General features: G+C 44.2%; 1 long non-coding RNA gene across 1 annotated transcript in view; it reads right to left on the bottom strand.

Annotated features, from left to right (window-relative positions):
* Positions 1-20,201, bottom strand: part of LOC132012893 (uncharacterized) — a 67,682-nt gene extending 47,481 nt beyond the window's left edge. Inside the window, exon 1 of the long non-coding RNA XR_009402796.1 lies at positions 20,133-20,201. This is a non-coding gene — a long non-coding RNA (uncharacterized LOC132012893). The remainder of the gene's footprint in view (positions 1-20,132) is intronic.
* Between the last annotated feature and the right edge of the window lie 5,994 nt (positions 20,202-26,195).

Genomic DNA, 26,195 nt, shown 5'->3' with positions numbered 1-26,195 from the left:
ATGAGATAGCAGGACGGGAATGGAAAAAGTCTAAGCTCACTCTTCCTCATCCCACGGGGAGCTCCGTTGCATAAACCAAGCATGAAACGCACCATAGCCTGTCCTGACTGGTGGCAAGGCTACAGGACCTACCCTCTTGCATTGCCCTGGTGGAAGGACTGGCCTGTGTAATCGTGGTAAAATGTTAACATTTTTTATGGGCTTTCCTTCCTTCCTGAGTACACCCCTTTGCCCTGGTCCACCTTTGCCACCATCTACAAGGAGGGAGATTCGAATTTACCCATGAAGGGATGCAAAAGCAAATGCAAAATAAGTTAAAACTTCAGTCAATGAGAAATACTATTACGCAGCAAGCTAATGTCTTGAATGATAACCATCCTTCTATCTCTCTGCTTCTAACACCACAAGAGTTAATTCAGGAGGACCCAGTTCACTGAGTTCTCTTGCAGTCTAGAATCATCACTTTAGGTTGTGTGTACTGTACGTTGCCCACAGAAGACCCATCTGATTGGGTGACCACATCATGGACCCCATAGTTTCATTTATCGGATATGACGATGCCTGTTTCTCGCCCATTATCGCGAGAATGTTAGCAATCAAGTGTCTTGTTACAGCATAATCATCATATGACAATTTTCTGATAGGTGGAAAATAAAATGCCTTGACAGAGAGCCACCTTTCACTAATTTTCACAAAGTTATTGTCTCACTAGCAGCACCTCAAGGTAAAGACAATTCCCTTTCTTTCTATCCTTCTTGGGCTCTGTATTAGTCATAGCTGCAAAGATGCCATGTAACAAGCAACACAAAAAATTTTGGTGACTGACAAGCAGGGCTGCTAATGTAGGTCACAGAGTAAAAGAAAAAAGAACAAAATAAGTGTTTACTTTTCATGGGTCTGTGATGTTTGTTGTGCTCTGTTGGACTCAGCTGGATTTGGTCCAGTTTACCGTCAAAACTGAAGGTCAGGTTTAGTTCTGCTTGATGCGTCTCTCATTCTGAGACCCAGGCAAAATCAGCTCTAGCAACCTAAAGCACATTTTTCTCATGGCAGACAGCACAGACTCAAAAAATTAAGCCAAAGCACACAAGTGAATTTAAAACCTCTGACCATGTCACATCAATGCATCTTCTATTGACCAAAGCAAACTTCACAACCAAGGACGTCATAGAGGGTAGGGACATGTCCTCCTCCCACAGAGTTGAGAAAAGGAGAGTGAATTCTTGCTAAAAAGTAGCATAGCCTGGCACAGACTTACTCAACTGCACTCTGCAGTATTAAGAAGACATTGTCGAGAAAGCACCCCACTATTACAGCTCAGGGAATGTTAAAAACTATTTTCATATGGAGACAAGTCATTTCCCATACACCACTGACTTCTGCACACCAGGTTCTATGTACTGTTTTAAAGGAGATAAGTCTGCTTATCTTTCACCTTTTTGTAGGTTAGTATAAGAGACCAGATTTAAGCAAACTAAACATTGTCCATCAAGGATCTGAGAGTAAACATTTTTGAATTTGCAGGCTATCTGGCCTCTGTTGCAACTACACAGTCACTGCTTCAACCAGTTGTCTGGCACACTGGCACATTGCCCAGAGAGCTAAACTCAGCTGAGCCATGCAAAGATCTCAGTCCTAGCTTCTCTGCCTCCCCTCTCCTCCTTGCACAGCAAGCCAGGACTCCCCAAAGTACCAAGAGGTAACTATTTTGCCTTTTTAAAGCTTAGGCCCAGCACGTCATTTCTGCCACATTCTACTTGTAAAGGCTCTCATCCCTCATCTGTCACCTATAGCCATAGCCTCTGTGCCCAGTGTAGGCCTATGTCAGAATGTCAACTTTCCTACATCTGGACTTTCAAATGAGATGAAATAAATTGTAATGCTTTACATGCAAACTGCTAAGCAGATTGCCCATCCTACAGGGCAACCACAAAATCTCCTACTCCACACAGACTTCTCTGCCCAGAAAATGGTGCCTCCATCCAGCCACAGGTAAAATCAATTAAGGTTATATAGGGCGAAAGGCAGAGATTGCCTATTCTCAATCACATCTGTCATGGCTTGAGACATTCTGGACATCCCCTACTAAACTGAGTACAGGTGGGTCTCTTCTCCCAACAGACCCAGCTCTACCCAAACATCTGGCCCCATGTTCCTTAGGAGAGGGCTGATATAACAGGGCTGACAAGTAGCAGTGCAGGAGGTGGGGGTGGTGGGCAGGGGCATGCAGAGAGTGAAAGCAGACAGCGCCCTGAGACCCAGGCACAATGTTGAGTCCAGTGCAATTTTCCCTAATATAACACCCCCTTTATAACACCCCTTATATACAGATAAGTTCCCTCACTCTCGGTCCCGAACATGTCTTGAAAAATTATAATTTTAGATTTTATAATGGAGCTGCTACCTTCCTAAGGCCCAGTGTAATTCCAATAATGGTAGGTGCATTCACCAAAATTATAAATTTCTCCTGCCCTGGACCTCTGCTGCTTCCATCAGTCCACTCATTCTCTACATCTCAGTCTGTGCCATCGGCCCCTCCCCCAAACTCACAGGCATTTCCTAGGCTCACCATTAAGTCACAAAACAACCATGTTGACTTTTGCCACACGCTATGCCATCTGTGCACATTCACCTTATCTACCACCACTCCCTGCTCTCCCAACCTGCCTGTACCTGCGCTTTCCCCTACACCTCCCTTCCCTGGCCTCCAGCCCAAGCCAAGCCAGAGATGGTAATTAAAGAAATACCGGCTTATCACAGACACCTTTTCCAGCTCCAATATCAACAACCATGCAAAGGAGATGACCCAGAAGAGAAACCAAAGTAATCGGGCCTGTGGTGTGAATCTCCCAGAGTATCCCTGAGTTCTTTCACTGAATGAAATGAGAGCTGACCTGTTCTAGCCCGTATTGCATAGAAGGCCTGAGGGATGGTGGATGGGGACAGATTCCATCCAGATCCTGTACCTTTAATCCAGCCAGAAACACCCACCTGCTATACACCTTCAGGACCATAAATCTGAGCTGTCAACACCCCAACAGAGCTCATGACGGTCATTCTATAACCTACTCACCCTAATCCCTTTCTAATCTGCTATTTGTCTGGTTACCAACTCTTGCTTCTATCTCCCTTTTATAGCCCTGTTGGCTTGACAGATGCATGTATTCTCCTGCTCTCTCGTCTCCCTGTCAAAGGTGCTGTCTTGGGCTTGCTCATCAGCTCCTTTGTTTTCTACTTTCAGTATGAAATCCCCTAGAGTGCATATGAGGACCCAACCAGCTCAGTCACTGGGGCTTTTATGGGGTGAGGGCCAGGATTCACAAAGATCAGTCCTTTTACATTTTCAGTGCATGGCCCCCATTGAGGATTCATGAACACTTGTTGAATGACTAAGTGACGCATAAAGACCTTGACCTCATAAGCAATTGTCCCATCAAACCCAGACAACTGGCCCACAATGAGCTATTTTCAAATGAGTTTGTGTCAAGTGCTGGCGAAAAGTGATACCCAGTGGAAGATGAGCCAGACTGAACTACTTAAGGAAACAAAGCATCTTTGAGACATGAAATTAATTAACTGCTTCCAAAGGGAGCAGAAAGTAGGAGGTGGGGGTGCGGGGGCGGATTTTATATAAATTTCCAAAGGACAAGGGACTTGATAGTAAACGAAGAACTTCAGGCTCTAAATTCAAACACTGCCTTCCAAAATCATGGCTTAGCCGTGTGTGATAGGCACTCATAATCAGGATCTGGTTATGTACAAAGGAAAGCTCTGACAGAGGAAAACAATAAATTAGAAGCATAAATCAAGAGGCTTTGGGGCTTTTTAGAAGTTGCTGCACAATATTCTCTGAGGGTGATTTTAGACTAGACCTTGACAGGGTGAGTTGTGAATATAAAAGTGAGCTTTTGTCAATCAGAAGGCACGTCTGTAGAAATAAGTTTCTAGAGACTAACCAAAGGGAATTTCAAAGATCTAGTTTACATTCTTTGTGTCTTTGAGCCCATTTCCTTGGGATTTAAGAAACCGTAAGGATTTTGAGATCTTGAAACAGCCATATAAAACAGTGTTTGGTATGAGTCTCACAGTATTTGGTTCCCCCAGGCACCAACATTTTGTTTTGGTCTATTCTACCAAATTCCACCACCCAGGCCTCCAGCCCTTGCGTGGTTGGCCAGCTTCCTAGACAGAAGGGAGCAGCTACATCTTATCTGCCCAGCATGAATCTCAAGAGCAAAACAGAAGGGACTGGGGGTGTGTCAATGGATGGGGAGGTTCTGAAGCCAGGATACGCCCACCCCACCAAGGAAAAATATCTAAAAGGTCACACAAAAGTGGTCCTACAGCTAAGAAAGGGGATTCCTCTGCACGTACCTGAGCTAAAAAAAAAAAAAAAAAAAAAAAATTAAAGAATTTATTAAAATCCATAACTTCTGGTTATTAAGAACCATGAAAAACATTATATACCTGATTTTGATTCTGTCATTTTGATCATGAAAATAGTTCAACCCCATTGTTTGACCCAAACTGCATTTCGATCCTGCTGTATCCAAAATTTGGCAACCAATATAGCAGAACAGCTAGAGTCTCCTTGGTCACGGTGGGTGGAGAGGGTGTCTTTTCTCTCATTCTCTTGCTCTGTCAGTGTGTGTGTTTATGTGTGCGTATCTGGACACTTTCTCTACATTTGCTCTCTGTCTTCATCTGTTTGTGGTGTCTTTCTCTTTCTGTGTTTCTCTGTCTCCCTCTTTGTGTGACTGCCTCTGCAAATCCCCCAATTTCTCTAAGTCTGTATTTTATATTTTTCTGTCCTTGTATATATGTGTTCCTGTATGTATTTCTCTGTTTCTCTGCTTCCTCTCTCTTTACCTTTCACTCGCTCTCCTTTTCCTAATCTTTTTTTCCTTGTCCTCTTTTTTTCTCTTTTTTATTCTGATCCTAATGAAAATCATTTCATTAAAAGCAGAAAAATATCACAAAGTACTTACTGTGTGAGCTAGAAGACCATGCAAGAAACCAAACTAAATTAATGGTATTGCTTGAGAAAAATGTATGTTCAACAAAAAAGCAAATGATACTGGTATGATCCTATTAAAATTCTTTTGTTCACAATGTAATATGGGAAGGTCAAAATATCCTGAACCCCAAAACCATGACACCACCGGCACCTGCAGCCTGCTTGGTCCATTCAAGCAGCTCCCTGGACTGTCACTGGTTCCAGGCATGGTGAAAAAGGACCTCTTGGAGAACAAAAGGTCAATGTAGATACCAAAAATATGGAGTCAGTCCTATCACATATCACCCCTCAACCCTCCGCCCGGTCCAACTGGCCTCAGGACATTGCAAATCCCAAGTGTAGAAACACAACCCTTAGCTCAGAGCTCTAGATGGCACTGCCCAAGCAGGGATAGCAACTCCAGAGGCAACTCATCTTTTCTTGCTTTCTTGCTTGTGTTGAAAGCCAACAGAGAAAGAGAATAAGACCTGAAAATTCTTGGATCGCACTTAGCCCTTTTAAGAAACCTGCCACGCTCCCCGCTTCCTTTGCTCTGTTTCTGCAGGCTCCCTTCCCCAGGCAGCTCAATTCCACACTTAGACATGCACATGCACACACACATGCAGGTGCTCACACACACACACACACACACACACACACACACACAATTCAGTTTCTTTCTGCCTTTCCAGCCCTCCCATAGTAGCCAATAATTGTTAACATTTATTAAGAGCTAACTATGTGGCAAGCACGATTTTAAACACCTTCCATGTCTATTTCATCTACGTCTGGCAACATTCTATGCCGGTGCTATTATTATCTCTAATGCCCAAAATGAGAGACCTGAGGCACAGGCAACTTAACTTACCAAAATCGACACAATCAGCAAGAGGAAAAGCCAAGATTTCAACTCCGGAGCCTATATTGTAATACTGTACCATATTGCCTAAAGCTAGCTGTTGATGATTAGCAGATATTAGCAGAGAAAGCTATGTGCCCTCTTTATTCTCTAATGAGCTCCCAGGACCCAATAGATAACAAGCTTCTTAAGATCAAACAGTTTTAGAATGCTGAGCAGCACAGAAAATTTGGGGTCACTTTGAAGGGAAGCTAACTACTTTGAGTACTGGGGAAAGAAAATCCCATTTCCCCTGACTTTTTATTTAGAGAATAATCAAGAAAATGTTTCCCCTTTCTCTCTCGTTGAATACAATTTATCTTTATCAAACCAGAAAAGAATGTCGCTCCAGCTGGAAGTTTCTCACAAAGCCTTGGGAGATGAAAGGTACAGTAATAGATACACAAAGCAGTTGCTTTTTATCTGTGAAGAGCTGGTTTCATATGGTCCTTTCATAAGAGTGAAAAATAAGACATTGTGTTTATGTGGAGCATACATTTGTCTGCGTCACAACAAAAAAAAAGGAGTATGACCGTCTACCGGGACAACCTAAATCCTTCACTGTTTGTATTTGGTCCGGCCCAGGTGCTCCATAATAGTGGAAAACCTGCTTTTTAAGCACCTGAAGTATAGACCAAGTGGCCAATTCAGGCTCAAAGCAATTGCATTTGTTATCTGTCCTAAACAGGAGCCCAACCCATACTTTTTACTCAGCTAAAGAAAGGGAACACTGAAAATTTCGTAAACAGGACAATTGATGGTACCTGGCTTTGTGTCAAGCAAAAAGCCAGCCTCTGCATTGAAAAGTCGTGACCTTGAAAAGCTGGTTAAAATGGATGATGCGTGGGCTGCTGGCTGGAGAGCCAGCCGGGAAGTAGGTCAGCGAAGTTACAGGCTGGCTTCTGTCACTCCCAGCCGGAGACTGTGCAACTCAGAAGGGAAAAAAAACAAAAATGTTCTCAGACAGAATAAGACCCTGTGTGTGGTTCCCGGCAGCATGTGGTATGGACAAAACCATCACCACTGAATGAAATCATCGAGGGAAAGCTGTCAGCCCCTGCCACATCCAGGAGACAATTTCTTGCTCCTTTAATTAATGAGGGGTTGTCCTGGGTTGTTTTGTTGTGTTGTGTCCAACCACAGAAACAGACTTGGTTGTCTACTCCTCTGTGGACCTCGCCAAAGGTCACCTCTTCCAGGCTGTCTGCCAGGTCCCTAATGGCCCGGGCCAGGCTGACAGGCAGGAGGAGCTAACGAGGAAGCAACAGATCAAAGGGACATTAGACTTTGTGATGACAGTCATGCCCTGGACCATTCCCCTCATCCCTCCCGCCCGCATCGCCCCAACTCCTCACCCCTTCTACCTCCCCTCTCCGCCCCACCTCCCCTGCTCCGAGAGGCACTACAAGGCATTGCTTAGGGACACAGCTCCTGGAATCAGATCACCTGATGTTTAATCCCAGAGGCTTGTGTGTTAGCTGTGTGACCTTGGACACAAATCCTAACCTTTCTGTTTCCCAATTTCCTTCTCTTCAAGAGAGCAGTAGTAAGGGTCCATACTTGGTGGGTTTCTTGGGCTGCGTACCCCATCAGATTGAAAGTTCATTCAAATCTAGATAATCCAAGGAGCATTTAGTAAAGGAACTGGTTACAAAGGAGTACAGAGGATGTAGCAAAACCACAGAGGAGGGTTCAGTGCCCTGAGGCGAACAACGTGGGTTTGGTTACCTTTCCTAGACCTGAAGGGGCACCAGTCAGACCTAGTGATATCCACCCAAAGAAAGCGGGAGCTCAGCAAAGAGGGTACCCCATTACTTTGGACCATCAGGGTAGCCGGCTCATAGCAACGGGACAGAAAAGGAGACGCATGAATAAATGCACTGACCTCACTCTCCTTACCTCTCCGGGTCTCCATTCTTCCCATCGGCTGAAACCAAAAGAGACAAGAAGGCCAGAGAGCCCCCAGATGCCTTCTGCCTGGGGCCCCAAGCTGGGTAGGGAAGGGTGCAGAGTGAATGGTGGGGCAGATGGAAGCTACCGAGCACCAGGAATTCCATGAGGTGTTGTGGGACAGAGCCTAGAGCACCCACTCAGTGTTTAGGAGTAGCTTATTGTGTGTCCCTAGTTACCTGTCCTTGGATACATCATCAACCGCCTGACAGGGACAAGAGGGTAGGGACCGCAGATGCTTTGCAAATAAGGCTCTGGGGTCTGGTGAAACCATTGCTCCTTTTGCATCCTGCCTCAAGGATTCTCCCAGCTTCCTACTGACCACACAGCTCATACCCTTGTGGTTCTAAAAGGAAGCAAAACCTCACAATGGTGGGAGTGGGAGGGGAGTGACCTATGCTCCTTCAGCACCCAGCTAGCCCTGGTGATCCCAGTCATTCTCAGCATCCACCAGCCAGTTTCCAAAATCACTTTTCAATCTAAAAGACACTTTTATCAACACTTTACACATACATGCAACATATGGAATAGTTAAGATCAGGCAGTTCTAGCTAAAGTAGGGTCAGACCCACTGAGCCAGTCTCTCAATGGATGCCAAGGGCTACAGAGAGCACTGTTCCAAAACACCTGACCCACAGTACCCCTCAACTGTTCTTGGTCCCTCTCCTGGGTCTCCCCTTCCCAGGTGCTAAACCAGAGGCCCTCAACTAGTCAATCACTATCCACCAAGAGATTTTGGAGCTTAAGCAATAATAATGAAACCTTACCATTAGAGTGCTTAACTGATTTTACAGGCCCTGTCACCCACATTATATTATTGCATCCCAACAACAACCTTGAGCTTCCCCAAATTCACAGCAAAGTGAGCAGCACAGCCAGGCTTGGAAATTTTTTCAGTTTGTTGTTGTTGTTTTAACTTTAGGACACAAGCCAGAGAGACCAGCAGATTCAGTTAGGTTGTTATAAATGATTTTTTTTAATTATTATTATATTGGGGCACCTGGGTGGCTCAGTCGGTTAAGCATCTGCCTCTGGCTCAGGTCATGATCTCAGGGTCCTGGGTTTGAGCCCCACATCGGGCTCCCTGCTCAGCAGGAAGACTGCTTCCCCCTTTCTCCTCTGTTGTGCTCTCTCTCACTCACTCTCTCTCTCAAATAAATAAAATCTTTTTTAAAAATTATTATTATATTTATTAGTTACCCACATCTTCTTTTCTTCTGAACACTATTTAAAATCATTGTCTGTTTGCCTACATGATATCTTCTTCCTCCCTCAAATGCCAAGCGAGCTCCCAGAGAGGAAGTCCCGTGCCTATCTCCTGCGTGGCCACATCCCAACGTCTAGCCAACATCTGACATGCAACACACATGCAGTCCTTATTTGCTGAATGAAAGAGTGAATCTCTTAGTCCCACTCTTTTAGGTTATTTACCCTAACTAGGTTTCAAGGTTCCCAAGGCTAAAAATAACCAGGTTTTGACTCAGCAGCTGGCGAATGTCCAGATTACTTTTAGCTCTTAAGGTTACGGAGAAAAAGTGGGCCAGACCTAACTGGAACAAACTGCCTGCCCATACATCCTTGCTCAGCGAATGTTAAAGACTCATGTGTAACAAATATTGACGAAGGCTGGCTCTCCTCTCCATTTTCCCTGGGGTCTCAAGCCCTCAACAGCCTACAGTTTCTAGAAGTTTATGATTCTTTCCCACGAGACTGTGAGGCCTTAAGGAACAAGGACTCTGCCTTACTCATCTTTATTTCCCTAGGAATTAAAAGTGCACCTGGATCAGGCAAGGCCCCAAATAATGATCTGATGAATGTTGGTGAATGATTAGCAATGCAAGCCTGAGCACCAGAGTATGGAATCATGGAATTTTAGAATCAAAGGGATTTCAGCTACTGTCTAAAACTGCTCTATCCAGGACCATCTGGCTGACTTAGTTGGTAGACCGTTTAATTCTTAATTTCAGGGTCTTGAGTTCAAGCCCCACATTGGGTATAGAGCTTACTTTAGAAAAATAAAATTTTTTTAATAAAACTGCTCTGTCCAATGTATTAGCCACTAGCTATGTGTGCCACTAGCACACATTTACCATTAATTCTTAATCTCAGGGTTATGAGTTCAAGCCCCACATTGGGTATAGAGCTTACTTTAGAAAAACAAAAAAACTTTTTTTAATAAAACTGCTCTATCCAATGTATTAGTCACTAGCTGTGTGTGCCACTAGCACACATTTGCCACTAATTGCCACACATTTGCCACACAATTGCCACTAGCAATTGAAATTAAATAAAATTAAAATGTATTCCACAGCCACTCTATTACCTCTCGTAGGGCTCGAAAGCCATATACACCTGGTGGCTGCCATATTGGACAGTGCAGAAAGAGAATATTTCCATCATCCTAGAAAACCCTTTCAGACAAGGTTTCATGTTATAGCGAGAGAATGGAGTCTCAGAGGAAGAAAGTAATTTCCCCTGAGTCACTCAGTGTGAGAAACAGAAATGGGACCAAAAAAGCTAAGTCCTCTGCTTACTGGTCTGTGTTTTTCCACCATTACACTAGATGCACACATTGTGAGGGCCTCACATATGAGAACCACAAAATGCCCTCCTCTTTCAAGCCAGCACAGCTTTGGAGAGCCCAGTAAGAAATCCTAGATGCACATCACAGAAAACAAATGCTACACCCAGCAAGCAAATGAGGGGAAACCATAGCTTCCCACAGAAAACTAGAGGCCAAAAGATCTGAAGTACACCCAAATGTGGGTTGCCTTTTTATTTAGAGCCTTTTAAAATTGTTTTCATTTCCATCTTGGAGGTTAATACCCAAGATGGACACTTTTTTTGAAGAGTTCCTTTTGATTTTAATTTCTTAAAGTCCTCATTTGAACTCTGCTTTTTGTTTATGTTATACCCATCCCACAATTTTTCTTTCTTTGCAGGTAACTTGATCCTCGAAAATGTACAGAATCCACCCACACCCACTGCTTTTCATTAAACATCAGCTTGTCCTTTCAAGGGAGACTTTGAGGATTTTATGTCGCCTTTTCTAAATGTATGTGTTCTTTTTCCCCTGAAAGTACATCAAATTAGGTTCTTGAAAAAAAATGTATTCCTTTTCTTAATCTTTAAATAGCTGGGAATGAATTTTGGCAAAATCTCAAGGAAACCTATAAAAGGAAAGAAGCCAGCTTCCCCCACTTCTCTCCAGACTAGAAGTGGGCACGCACTCGGTCAGGGTCCTCACACCCAGACGGACCTCTGAGTGGTTAGCACCCAGCCAAGGCACCTAAACCCCAGCGTGGGTGTGGATTCCACACCCAAAACAAGTCAGCACATCTTGTCTCAGAACCACGACATCCACATCTTTGTTTTTACTAGAGCAACACTGAGAGAACAGGATGCAAAGAAGTGAGCTTTGGTTCTGGAAGGCCTGGGCTGCCGGGGGAAACATTAGCCATGAGGGGCACACAGCAGCATGGGGTGGCAACTCGGGCCCCAGGAGCTGAGGTGGTCAACAGCGAGTGGGGACACTGGTCACACAAGCTCCCCAAGATACTGGGAGGATGCAAAAGACTTCAGAGAAGACCCTCCTGATGGACAAATGGAGTAGGGACAGAGAGTGTCTAAAGAAATTCCACTGATGAATCATATATTTTTTTCCTGGTATGTCTCCTACGGTTTCTGAAGATTTCATTATCCTCATAAGTGAAATTTTTAAAATTGCTGAAGAAAGGTGCTTATTGAAACCTATAGCTCCCCTTCCCTTGGCAGGCTTTGATTTGAAACATTCAAAACACATCCAACAGCCTCTTCTTCCCTGAAGACAGGGGCTTTAATGTTAACAGAAGAGAGAAAGAAAGAAAGAAAGACAGACAGACAGAAAAGCAGGGGGAAGATCCCCTTACACCAGCCAGCTCTCACCTCTTAAAGAAAAATGTTACCTAAAAAGTAAGGTATTGGAAGCAAAATATAGTGGCAACTTTAAAATCTGAGTCCTGCTCTTTGTTCCTAATGAACAAAGAAACACAATTCCCATAACCCAGAGCCATGTGTGCACACAATTTCAGAGCAAGGACTGGAGTTGTCATCTAGGCCAACCTCTTTATACTGCAAATGAGAAAACGGAGGCCCAGAGAGGTTAAAGAATTTTAACAGCTAGCAGGTGGGCCGAGGCAACACCAGGGGCCAGGTGTCCAGGGTCCCAATCTTTTTTGCACAGCAAAAGAAAAAAAAAAATCGTTCTCTTACTTGGGGTGAGGAGAGGACTGTTTAAAGGTGCGGAATTAACACAGCTCCTTAACCCTGCCAGTTCAGCTGTGGAGAGAGACAATCAGGGTCAGCTCCAGACAAAAATACAAACTAATTGGAGAAGCAGCACAAAGAAGGCTACCGAAAAGCACATCAACCCTTTTTATTATGTGACTACTGGAAACAAAAGTCCCTGCCCACCTCACAGGAATGAAAATAAAGTCAGGCCCAGGAAAGCACTCCGAAATCATCCAATGCTGTGAAACCAAAAGTGATCAAGATGCCAGCGGGTTTTGCAGGAGGGTTAGGAGCTGGGAGCCTCTGCCGGAGGGGGGGGGGGGGGGGGATGTCTTTGTGCCTTTGTAGTGGTTGTGTCTAGAGGCAGTACCCCGCCCCTTCCTCTTTTCCAGCCATGACGGACAGCTATAGTAGGGGTCGGGTGGGGGTTGATCACACACACACAATCACCCTCTTCTTTCCCTGTATTCTTCCCGGTAGTAGGGAGGATTCAAGACCACGCTGCTGCTAGGCACCATCTTTCCTGTGCATTTTATCTCTTCGAATTGCCTTTAGTAGTGGAGAGTATCTGTATTTTACTGTTTTTGTGTACCCCAGTTTGGGTGCACCTTTACTTTCCATGCCCACACCTAAAGTATATCTTTGAAGGGCTGCCCTCGAGCTACTGGCATGCTCCCCACAGACAGACAGCCAGGGGTGCCTGGGAATTTACTTCTCCCCAGAAACCCTTGATCAATGATGGACGGGTGCAAAGCTAGATAAGCCCAGCTCCCTTGGACAATGCCTAGAATAACTCATCCTCTAGAATGCTCCTACCAATCTTGAGCAAAGCCACCTCTAGGGGACTTTTGCCTGAGACTAATTTTGCTTGCCCCTTCATCCCCTACCATAACCTGGGAGCATTTCCTTAGTAAGTCCTTGGAGGCAAATCCTTCTCTCAACATCTACTTCTAAGAACCAGGTCTAGAACTTTCATCTCTCTTATTCCTTTGGCAGCTGGTATGGCAAGACATGCCCAGGGTTACCTTTTGTCTGGGAGGAAATGCTCCCAGGCTAGGCCTTAAGAGAGAAGCCCAACTCCAGAGACTTGAGCATACCCTTTGCCTCTTGTGTTTCCTTGGAGACCTTTTCCATCCAAGCTTATTAGAAAAAGTGCCATAATCAAGGACTAATGTCTGCCATGGGGTAGGAAGAAGCCAGGAGAGGATGGGTTGGTCCATGTATGTGGTGTTTGCCATCTCTATCCTAGAAGAGAGGGTCCAAGGAGAGGGTGGTCTGTTTTTATTACAAGCCTTCAGTTGACCATTAGCTTAGCCCAAAGGAGTCCTGATGGGTCTGTGCAACCCAGCTCATTGAGACTATCCAGGATTTATTATCCAACTAGTAACAGAGTATCTGCTCTACAGATGCCCCTTGGAAATTGTGGCAGTGTGGGGAGCTGATGGAGGATGTAGTATGGGGAGATCCTTGGCCCATCTCTTCTTGACTACTAAGGGTTGGACTAAATGGGCTATAGAGTAGAGAAGGCAGGCCCTGGAAGAGCTGTTTTTAGAGCAGGCAAACTCTGATACCATCAGCTCAACTTGAAGTTGGGCAAACCTGAAGGTGTGCCTGTATTTACTAAGACAGAGGCAGGTAGCCAGGTTAGGGCATGTTTAAACCTCTACCTGTAGGCAGGTAGGAAATACTGAAGCCCATAATCCAGAAAGCAAACTGGTATCAGGAGTCTGGAAATAGAGTCCAAGTCCTGCAAGTCTTGGGACTAACATGGGATGTTACCAGAATAGGACTGGAGGCTTTCTCACCTGAGTCTTTTTATCTACTTTGGTTTTATTGTGATTTAACAGACACACAGTAAAGGACACACACTATAAGTGAATGAGTGAATTTTTACATATGTAATATTCTCATCACCTCAAAAACTTCCCCCAGCATCTTCCTAGTCCATCTCCCTCCCCAAAGGTAACCACAGTTCTGAAGTCTATCACCACAAACCAGCTTTGCTCTTCTTGAACTTCATATAAATGGCAACTTATGGTATGGATTCTTGATGTCTGTTTTCTTGTGCTGTGAGATTCATTCATTCTGCTTAGAAGCAGTTTATTCTTTTATGTTGCCATGCCCTATTCCACTGTACAAGTATATGGATTTATAGATTTGGGTAGTTTCCAATATTTCACTGTTGTGAATGAAGCTGCTATGGACATTATTATCCATGAATTTTGGAGGACATAGGCACTCCCTTCCCTTGCTGGAAGACCTGGAAATGGAATTGCCAGGTCACAGGAGCGGCATGGATTTTCTAAAGCAACTATACCAGTTCACACTTCTCTGAGTTACATATGGGAGTTCTACTTGACCCACATCCTTGTCAACTCTTGGTATTATCAGTTTCATTCATTTTTGCCATCCTACTGGGTGGGTAGTAGTATCTCACTGTGGTTTTAATTTGCCTTTCTCATCTGGTACTATTTATCCTCTAGGACTGATCTAGGTACCCAAAATGTGGTCATTTCTCCATGGCGTCTTGAAGGTACAACTTTGCCCCAGACACAGACATTCAAAGCTACCCCTCTGGGACTTTATACACAGAGACCTGGGAGATGGGAGAGAAACAAGGACTGGCCTCTGTCCTGGAAGTGTAAGAGAAATGAAGTCCACATGACTCCAATATATCACTGGCCCAGCAGCCACTCTGCCCCAGAGCCTCTCCTTGAGGTGGAACTTCCAGATGTTTCTCCAGATCAAACTCTAGCCAAGGGCCTGTCTTACCCAGAGGAGCTGGGGAAGCCAAAATACCCGCTGAGCTTAGAGAAGAGAGGCTGTGAAGATGGAATGAAACAGAAAAACAATGCCCAGAGCATACAGTATGCAGATCTATGTAAATCAAATATAAAAGCCAGAATGCAAGTCTTCAAGCGATAATGCTCTCCAGCTGTCATACATGACAATCTCCATTCCAGAGACTGCTGAGGCACTGCGGAACCAGCAGGCAGCATAGTTCAGCAAGGAGGGTATGGTTTTCCTCTTTCCTTTAATCTGGGAGCATGAGTTCACTGGGTCCCTAGGGATCCATAAAACATGGAAGTCTGTTGTTTTGTTAACCGGTTTGTCCATTTTTATTCAAGTAAATGAGGCACAGCTTCTTCCCGTCGGTCTTCGGCTTCAGAGTCAAATGTCACCATCCATGGCCTTTGCCACCGACACAGGAAGGGCAGCAGTGGCTGTGCTGAGAATCTGCCTGGGGTGGTGCGGTGAGTATGTGACTCAGAGTCAGTAGCCTGGCTTGAGCCTCCATGGCTACCTATCTGGTGTCCTCAAGCAAGTCACTTGCTCTCTGTGAACCTTGATTTTCCCACCTGCAGCAGGAGCAGACTGGACTAGGGTCACTTCTAAGATCTCTTTCAAGGTCTTGAGCTGTCTGAGCCAGTGATCCTCGGTGAGGCCCCTTCAATCTAATTGTCAATCAGCGTGAGTCACCCGCCAAACACAAATGAACCCATTCCCATGTAGAGCAATTAGAGCGAGGCCATTTCTGCCACACATCCAAGATGACAGAAAGCCCGACCCAGATTCCGTGCTGTATAATTGAGCATTAAGACACAACAAGGGCTCCGTGGCGGCATAATAATGCATGCCTGGCTGATTTATTAAGCGTCCGACTTAGAAGTGCATTGTCCCGTAATGCCTGGTACTTTAGGCAGCACTCCATGAAAAACACTTGTGGTGCAGGCAGTTGTGTTCAGATCCTGTTACATCCCACAACTTCCAACTTCCCCATCCCTCCGCGGCAGCCTTGGCCTCCCTTTCCTGTCCATTCAGAAGCCCAGCGGCCCCTGTCTTGATCACACTTCGCGGCACAGCCAGCTCTGCGCAGTCTGGGGCGCCCCCTGTTGGCACCGGAATTTTGTCAACCGCTTCGCAGTGGCAGGCTCTAAGCTGAGCAAAGCGACTTAAAGGCACCGTTGCAGTAACTCGAAAGACCGTAGCAGTGACGGCAGGCAAAGGATGAACACTGAGAGAGAAACAGAGGCACATGACCCTCGACCTGCCCTCTTGCCCAGCCTGACTTCCTGTAAAGCATTTATCTCTACCTTCCACATTTATATTTATTTTCACTACGTTCACTGTCTTCCCCAGCTAGACTTAAAGTCCCGTGATAGAAGGCTTTCATCCAGTTTGTTCTTTATGGACTTTCAGCACCTGGGGTGCTGTCTAGCATTAAGGAGGCCCTCGATAATATTTGCCAAAGAAATCATTTACTTGTTCAATAAATAAATATACAGGTGGTAGCAAGGGCTATTGAGGAGAATAAAGCAGAGTAAAAAAGTGTGAGGTGCTAAGAAAATGAGAAGGTTGCTGTTTCAGACACAGTGGCCAAGGAGGGTTCTCGGGCAATGACACTGAAGCAGAAATCTGAAGGAAATGAGAAAAGGAGACACTCGGATACAGAAGGGAAGAATGTTCTGGGTAGAATAGCCAGGGCAAGGCCCCAAACAAAGTCTTGCAGTGTTTGTAGATATCCATGGGGCTGTTGCAGAGGACAAGACAAGATCATAAGAGCCAAGAGGTAGCAGAGGGCAGTCACTTGGAGCAGAGGTCACCAAACCACAGGCCGACCTATTGCCTGTTTCTGGGAACAAAGTTTCATTGGGACATAGCCACATGTGTTCATTTACATATTGTCAGTGGCTGCCTTCATGCTCACAGAGTTGAGTAACGGCCACAGAGACCAATAGCCCACAAAGCCAAAACTATTTATTATCTGTCCCTTTGCAGAGGAAGCATGCTGGCCCCTGCCCTTGATCATTAGAGACCACTGTAAGGACTTTGGCTTTTCTCTGAGGAGCATGGCAAGTTATTAGGGGACTTTGAACAGAAGAGTGACATGATCAGACTTCCAATTTAAAAGGATCAGGATGGCTGCTGAGTAAAGAATAAATTGTAGGGGTGGAAGCAGGGAAATCAATTAGGAGGTGAGAAATAAAGAGGGCTTGGACTGGAAATGTAATCAGATTAGAAAATGCACAAAGTCTAGCTGTTCTCACAGCACAGAGTGAGTTGGATGTGCTCTGCTTTGGTCCATTTTGGCCCTCAGCAACTGGGTTTATGTGAAGGTGCTAGGGAGTAGTCAGGGAAAAGAGGCAATTTTTTCCAAGGCAGGAGAGGAACCACAGTAATGATGCTAAAGGTTGCAATGAGCTAACACCCTTTCTCAGTCACCTCCTATTGGCTGCGTATTCTGAGACTGGGCTGGGGTCCAGGCAAGATCCTAGTTCACTTCCTGGTGGTAGAAGCTGCCTGTACCGGGGCTATTCTCCCATGGGCTGTGCCTGCAGACCTCAAATGGTTTGGGAGGATAGGGGTCAGAGGTCATAAGGGCCCCAGCCAGATGACGGTCCTTAGAGCCACAGCCATTTACCAAAGACTCAGGGAGTCAAATGCTAGGAGAAGTGTGGTGCCAGCAAAAGATGCTCGGAAAGAGGGTATGAGAGTTACAATCAGCCCACCAAATGCCAAGACGGGAGATGGGGTTTCACTTCCCACCCTCTCCCTCTGCACATCAAACACACAGGCTGCCCTTTAAATGAAGAATGTTTTCTTGCTATTCTTTTAATTAGTCTTCTACCACACATGGGAGTCTGTGAGCAGCTCAGTGAGATTATTGGGAAGCCCAAGAGGTCTTTCTCTGTGAGAAAAAGAATAAGAGAACTGTGGGAGTCTTGACAGCCCCAGGCTTAAACTTCCTTACTATAACATGAGCTGTGTGACCTAAAGCAAGTTACTTAACCCCTCTGTGCAATAAAGGGTAAAGAAGGCAGAGTTGCTAATGAGGATTGCAGATTACATATAAGAAACATATGACCCATATCAGCAACTATTATTGACAAGAAAGAATTACGTGATGGAAAAATAAGCTTTGTTTACCAGCTGTGTATTCCTGAGAAAGATAAATAACCTATCTGAGCTTCCTAAAATGAAGAGAGCACTACCTCTATCACAGGAGTTGGATTAAATGCACCTGAGCAAATAGCAGATATAAGGCCCTTAGTAGACTTTTGTCCTAGTGTGCACACTCCCGGCAGCCCACATAACTTTGTTCTTTGTGAAACATCCTGAAGCTCTGAAGCCAAGACCTTGAACAAAAGCAGAGGAGGGAAACTGATAAAGCAACCAAGAGACCTTAGGTCCACAGCCAACTGGGGCCAAAGATGAGCAAAGACCAAGGAGCCAGGACTTGTGGAGAGCTAAGTGTGCCCACCCAGCACAGACTGGCCGTGCCCTGTTGAATCGAGGTCAACCCAGGACATGATAAGCCCTAACCCAGTGGGCTTAGGTCCTGGATTGATTTCCCCTGCAAAATCCAGGGTTGGGGGAAAGGAGGAATACAAGGATTCCCTGGGGTGGGAGAGAGAAGAGGAGCTTCTCATTCCTTGTTCGCCCCTCCGACCTCAGGCCTCCTCACAACACTGACAGGTGAGTGTTGGCAAGCTCAGGGCACTGCAAGGAACAGCACAACACTGACAGTTTGTGAATGGGAAAGCATTATGGAATCTGAGGACTAGAAAGCATCTGTGAAGTCAGCTGGGATTCTAGCAAAACAATGGACAAGTAGCTGACCCTCTGTGAGCCTGTTTCTTCATCTGTAAAATGGGGATAAATAATCTCTATTACACTCATAGGCTTAATTGTGAGTTTATCTCTGGCTTGAGAATAAGGAATTAATTAATCAAGACCTTTTTCATCCAGTACATCATAGGTCCCATCTCAGAGACAGGAAAATAAAAATAGAGTGGGAAGGGGGTATCATTACATAGCCTCCCCATCTTCCATTTGACCAAGGAAGCAACCCAGACCCCTGACCCCCCAACTCTACTGTTGGATCTTGCAACCCCATCATCAGAGAGAGCCTACTCAAGTGAGGGACTATGTATGTCCCCAACTAGGTCAATGTGTGGCCCTCTGGGAAACCTGAACTCTTCCAGTGCAAACTGAAAGAATGATCTAGTCAAACCTAGTAGGTGCTCTAAGGAGATATGGGAGGAGGCTGCATATGGCTCACGAAAGACACATGGGTGGTGGGCAAGCTCAGGTTTCCTGACTCTGGCCCTCACCACCAACTCCCTGCCAAGCTCTGAACCCCAGAGGGGCCTGGAACTACCCCTCCACTCCTTACAGGGTGTTCCCACAGTGCTTATGGAGCACATAACAACGGTTCCATACATGTCTGCTTGTTAAATAAGTAAATGAATGAAGGAATGAAGAAATATTGACGTTCAAATCTTTATCGTTAATTCCTACACCTCAACTAATGCCCTTGTCATGAACATGATACCTGGCCATGCAAACTTGAGACCCCAAGGCCGAAGGGACAGATGTCACCTGGGATTAACCCAACATGTTCTCTTCTCCATAAACTGAAAACGGCAGTGGTTTCTCAGTTTTTTTCACAGGATAACCGAGAGAGTCAAATGAGAACCAGCATACACATGCTATAAAGGTACAAGGATGTACATAAGAAACAACATCACAATGATCCAAAGTTCTCAGAAGCTTCCATGGGCCATTTGAGGTCAAAATGTGGATCACTGCTTATTGGGCTGGAGGAGAAGAAGCTGTGGTTCTCATGCCAGCAAGGTCTTGAATAGTGTACAGCCTATTCAATGTATTCCCCACCAGAGCCCACATCCCTGCTAAGTCTGGGAGTGTAACATAATAGACATAGCCGTGACGGCAGCAGAAACTGTAGCTAGCATTGAATAAGTACTTACTATGGTATGCCTCCATGCTGAATGCCTCTCATCATCCTCCTTATGACTCTAAAACATCTCTTTCAGCAGGAACAGGCATTAGAATATTGTTCAGTAATTATTTACTTCCCACCTCCTCCATGGCAGAAATGTATTTTCCACCCTGTGGATGTGGAACTTGGCCATGTAACTTGCTTTGCCCAATAGAGTGACAGCCAAAGTGACAGAGCACGTGTTACAAGCCTGAGAATCACAGGTTTCCACTCACCAGCCTAGAAGATGCCGAACTCCATCATGAGAAAAACATGCTCCTGGTAGCCACTGTCCTCCAGCCGGGGCTCCAGAAAAACCTGCATGAAGCAGTTTACAACTTGGGTCAGAGGCTAACTCTTCAGCAATCTAGAAAGCACTGCCCTTCGCTTTGACCAGCAGTATGGGAGTAAGAAATTATTGTTGGCTGCCTCTGAGAGCTTTGTGGTCATTTCCTATGCGGCAATAATAGATAACCTGAATAACTATTTTTATAGAGAGGAAGCCAAGGCTCAGAGAAGTTAAATTACTTATCTGAGGTCAGCCAGCATATAAATGACAGAACTAGGGCAGAACCCAGATCTTTCAGATGAACTGAGAGCAGGTTCTCTGCCCTGCCTCCTACTTGCTATCTGGGGAGGTGGATTTTGTGTCAAGCTATATGAAAAGAACAGCCAGAGCAATGGAAAGTAAACAAATTCTCTGGACCTAGTTAGCTATTGAAACAAGCAAATCTAGAGAGGTCTACCCTGCTCTCCTCATGAGGGGATTTGTCCCTCTGCAGCCCTGGAGTGCTGCCCACAATAGCTGTCTTTCTCTAGGTCAGGGCCCACGGGGCCTATCCTCATGAGGGGATACCTCTCCGGGCACCCCCCAAAACCCAGGAGAAGCCCAGATCTCCCAACCATGGTAGTAATATGACTAGACCCCCAGCTGACACTCTGACGGCCACATCCAGCAGAATAATTTCAAGAAGACTCCAGTAGACTCCCAGTTTTCAGACTGCAGTGGTAAAGAACGACTGGAACATTCTGAAACAAATTTTTTAAAGGTTTGTCAGGAAAAGAGATGATCCAATCCAGCTGCATTTCTGGGTTTTGTGAGGATTTTTGTCCTTACTCAGAATGACTTCTTGTACACAAAATGACATTTTTCAATTCATAAAAATATATCCTTCCACCTCCTTAATTCACTTAGTACATCGTTCTCTCCTAATGGGCACTGGGATATCATTATCTCAGTCAGAGCTTCCTTTTTCTCTCAAGAATGGAAAATTAGTGAGGAAATGAACAAAGCAGTTGTTCATTAAATGCAATTCCCCAAAAGGGCCTGGAAACCCAGGGAATCCCTCTGACAAGTTATCCAGAACAGCAATAAAGCCCTAAGCCATAGAGTGAACTGAGAATATAAGAGGCTCAGTCTGACATACACACAAGTGAATGCCAGGGCTCTTCTCTGCCAGGCTTCCCTCCCTGGCTCCTATTTCCTTCTGGCTCCACATAACTCTTCAACCAAAGACATAGAAACACACTGGGCTCTTAGAAATCCACTGTATCACCCAAGGATCAAATGTGGCTGCACATAACAGAAAATCCACTGAACTGTGGTATGGATAAAATGGGGATTATTTTTCCCCATGAAAGATGAAGACTGGAAGTAGACATTTCCTGGCATTGATTTGGTAGCTAAGTGCATCAGGGGCAAAGTTTCTGCACTTCTCTTGGCTTCTCTTGCATGGTAACAAGATGGCTAGTCCAGCTTGAGACATTTCATGGGCAGGAAGGAAGACAATGGAGCCAGGAGGAGGGAAGAACAATGCCTACATTAAGAAAGCAAAATTTTCCCACAAGTCTGAGGGGGTTCAGACTTCTTACATGTCATTAGTCAGAATTGCATCACATGTCCACTTTGCTGCAGAGCAACTAGGAAATCTGACTTTGTAGAGGAGCACATTGGGGGCCCAAACAAATTAGCACTTGAGGAAGAGGGGGTAAAAAGTTATTCTCAGTCAGTTGGGAGTTACTGGCAAACTCACCAGTAGAACTTTCACAGTTGACATCAAACTTGGTTGGGCCATTTAAATCCAGTCCAAAGGACAGCTTCAAATCCACCTAACAATCAGGACGTTTTTCTCCTTCTTCACTCAGAGGCATTATTCCCCCAAACACTAAAGAGGTAGAGAAGATAATTAATGCAAAGCAACACTTTTGATTTGAACATACAGACTTTGCTGTTGATGGGGAGATCAGAAGGAAAGGCAGCCTTGGGATTTTCCTTTTGAGATGACATTTGTTTTTAATAGCAAATGACTTTCATGTCCGGAATAAGCCACTAATAGAATTAACCAAATGAAAGCAACAAAAATAAAAGTCTAAGCATATGACCCCAGCATCTGTCAGAACAAGGTAATCAGACAAATTGTGGTCCCCATGTGACAGATTTTTCTGGATTATCTGGAGGAGGTTTTCAAAAGCCAAGTAAATTACCTTGGTGCAGCTGCTCTGCACCCCCCATTAATACTTTGATGCAGCAGGATAAGGATTTCAAAATGTAAATGACTGTAAATGGATAATGACTAACACAACCAAGAAAAGTAAGTGCTACTCTGAACCCCGAAGGAGCAGAACATAGTAATTCAGTGGGTGCCAACATCACTTTCTCCTGTGCAGGAAAACCAGCATTCAGATCACAACAGAATTAGAAGAAGAAAGGAGGGAATGTCAACTCTGAAGGTATCTGTCTTCACACCTAGAAGATGACAAGGGACACAGATGTTTGTCACACCCCAAATAAAATGAACTTACAGAGAATACTTTGGTGAATATTAACTTCCCCATGAAGATCCAATTTTCTACATTTCTACCAACTCTGAAGAAGATCCTGCCTGTAGATTTGCTCTGTTGCCTCAGGCCTAAGCCAGAGCAGCCCAAAGGGAAAAAGGTGGCGGCATTGGTACCTCCTTTATTGATGGAAAGAAACGTGAGATCAGGCTGTGTGACTGTCATCTACACAAACTCAGCTCCTGGTTAGCCATACAGGTGTTTCTGTCAGTGGCTTATTTTTAGGGGATGGATGAAGTTGTTTTTGAATCCCTGGCCTTTTTATTCTATCAGTTTCTCTACTTTGCATTTCATTTAGGTATAACATAGGTCGAATATTATTGCCAACAGAAGTGAGCAAGCAAGATGCCTTGGTTTCCCAGGGCTATCTTAGCAAAGTCCCACAAACTGTGTGGCTTGAAACAATAGAAACTTATTCTTTGACAGTTGCAAAGACTAGAAGTTGACAATCAATTTTGGACCATATTCTCTTCAAAGCTCAAGGGAAGAATCCTTTTTTGCCTCTTACTAGTTTTTGGTGGTTCCCAGTAATCCGTGGCATTCCTTGATTTATGGCAGCATAATCCTAATCTCTGCTTCTATCATAATATGGCTATCTTCCCCCTGGGTGTCTCTGTGTGAAAAATCTCTCTCTCCTATGAGGACACTATTCATTGAATTTAGGGTCTCCTCTAACCTAGCATGACCTCATCTTAACCTGACTACATCTGCAAAGACTGTTTCCAGATAATGTCACATTCGTTGGTTCTGGGAGTTAGGATTTCAATATATCTTTGGGGCTGAAGGGGGTACAATTCAATCCAGAGCACAGATAATCCAAAAAAAAAAATTAATGACTTTTCTCAATTCTGTGGGTTTACTTGAATTTCTTCTACTTTCATGAGAGGATACAGATAAAATAAGATGATGATACAATGTCTCCCTAAAACCTTACTCATCATTTTTTATGATTAAACACACCAACCTTGAAGAAGGCAGCAAATTGCTCTGGAAATAGACTGCGCACATGAGACCTGAACTCTAGTATCATCTTTGTCACTAGCTAAATATGAAGTCTAGGTATAGTCAGTCATCTCTCCCAACCTTCAGCTGTTAAACCTAAAAGGTGAAACTTGGAGTGAATCAGAGTTTCTTGAAGTGTGGGATGTACATCATTAGTTGTAAGACCAGATGGCTGAACTCAAATTTAACACTAAAAAAACTGTACTGGAAAATTTTGTTCTATCAGTTGCATGGTCCAAATCTTACTTTGGAATCTATGTTCATTTTTGCTCAAAAACAAACCACCCTAAAATGTTTGAGTGTCACAATCATTTATTAGTGTTCTCAGACCTATGGGTCTACTGGTTCTGCTGATCTAGGCCAGGATCAGCTGACCCGGCCTGAGCCCACTATTGCAGTTGAAGCCAGCAGATTGACTAAGGTTAACTGATCACACACCCAGTCATTAACCTGGTCATTAGTCTGCTATTGGCTGCAGTGATGGGGTGGCCCTGTCATGTGACTTTCATCATCCATTAGTCTAGCCTAGGCTTGTTCATGTGCTGGTCAAAATTTCCAAGAATAATAAGAGAGGGAAAGCCCCAATGTGCAAGTATGTTTCAAGTCACTGGTGGCATAACATTTGCTGTTGTTTGATGGCCAAAGCAAATGACATGGCCAAAACCAGACTCAGTGTGGGAGGGGATTTTCAAGGGTGTAGATGCAAGGCACAAACAAATTCAGATGCAATAACATTTCACAGGCTTAATTTTTTTTTTTTTTTTTTTTTAAACAGGCTCCCCGGCTGAGCAGAGAGCCCGATGCGGGGCTCGATCCCAGGACCCTGGGATCATGACCTGAGCCGAAGGCAGCGGCCCAACCCACTGAGCCACCCAGGTGCCCCTGGCTTAATATGTTTTTAATATTTCTTCAGTACTGCTAATCTCTCTTCTTAACAAACAAAACCTAGAACTCGGGCTCAGAGAATCAGTATCTAGTTAGAATTAATGATACGATTCCACTTTCAGTGTATTTATTTTATAGTTATCTTATATTTCTGTCACATGGGTTTTTAATGACAGTGGCAAAACAGTCTCCTTTTTAAATAAGTTTATAGTTTTTCCAAGTGAGTTACTTTCAAGAAAATAAGTTAATAATGACCCAGTTGATATATATGTATTATAAAATCATGACACAACATGGCTGAAATTTGGAAAACAGTGGACCAGAGGATATCCAAGTACCCTGCACCTGTTCTATAATCATGAGAGCAGGGGAAAGGCCTACTCTAGAAACATGGCAGAATTTGGAGACCAGCACATCACCAGTCAATAAAAAGCCTTGCTTGTATTGAATAACTTGGCTTTTCACAGAGCTTACAGCAATGAATTGAATAAAGATGAATTAGATGGTATAAATTCTAATGGGCTGTACACTTGGTCATGAAGCATATACTCCTCCACCATGCCACACAGATTGGGAATGATATTGACATGCCCATATGGTTCAGCCATGAACCTAAATATAACAGGGTGAATACTGTTGTGAACTGAACACTTGTTTCCCCTAAAATTCATATGTTGAAGCCTTACCTCTCAATGTGATGGTAATAGGAGGCAGAGCATTTAGAAAGCAATGAGGTTTAAATGAGGTCACAAGAATAAATCCCCAGTAAGGGAAGTGGTACACTGATAGGATGAGGAAGAGACATCTGTCTGTCTGTCTCTCTGTCTCCTTGTCTCTCTGTCATGTGAGGACACAAGATGACAAGATGACATCTACGAGTCAGGATGAGGAACCTCGCTCAGAACCAAATCAGTTAACACCCAGATGTTAGACTTTCCAATGCCCAGAACTTTAAGACTGTCTCTTGTTTAAGCCATCCAGTACATGACATTTTGTTTTAGAAGCCCAAGCTGACTAATACAATTGACACTTCACACTTGACACTTTGGGAAGCCATCACTTAGTTCTGAGAAACTGACATCATCTAAAGGATTTCTGGAAGTTCATTTGGCAATGGCCTTTGGGTTCTATCTGCAAATCAATTTTGTTACATTATATGTCTTAGTGTTTTTATACCATTTGATCACCTACTTTAACCTTTGAATTGCTTCTAAATGATTTTTGGCAATTGGGAAAAAAGCACAAAGGTTTATCACCACTGGACCTCAGACTCTGAATACTCTCCCATAAAAGGAATTATAGAAATGTTTAAGTCAGAATATTGGCAATAGCTTAGGAATAACATATAGATTCACAATGTGATAATTTGAAGGATATGGTATTCATTTGGATCATTTCTCTATGTTCCCTTAAAAGAAATCCAGGTCATGCCATGTCCAGTCACAGACATGCAACGAATCAAATCCAAAGTCACCTATACAAACGCCTAAGCATAAATGCTATCCCAAAGGTAGTATCTTTCATTTCCCAAATGTTCTGAAATTCAACTAAGAGATAAGGCACTTGACCTCAAC

This window comes from Mustela nigripes, chromosome 3, assembly GCF_022355385.1.
Source record: "Mustela nigripes isolate SB6536 chromosome 3, MUSNIG.SB6536, whole genome shotgun sequence".
NCBI classification, from domain to species: domain Eukaryota; kingdom Metazoa; phylum Chordata; class Mammalia; order Carnivora; family Mustelidae; genus Mustela; species Mustela nigripes.
This window is presented reverse-complemented; position numbering and strand designations above follow the sequence as displayed.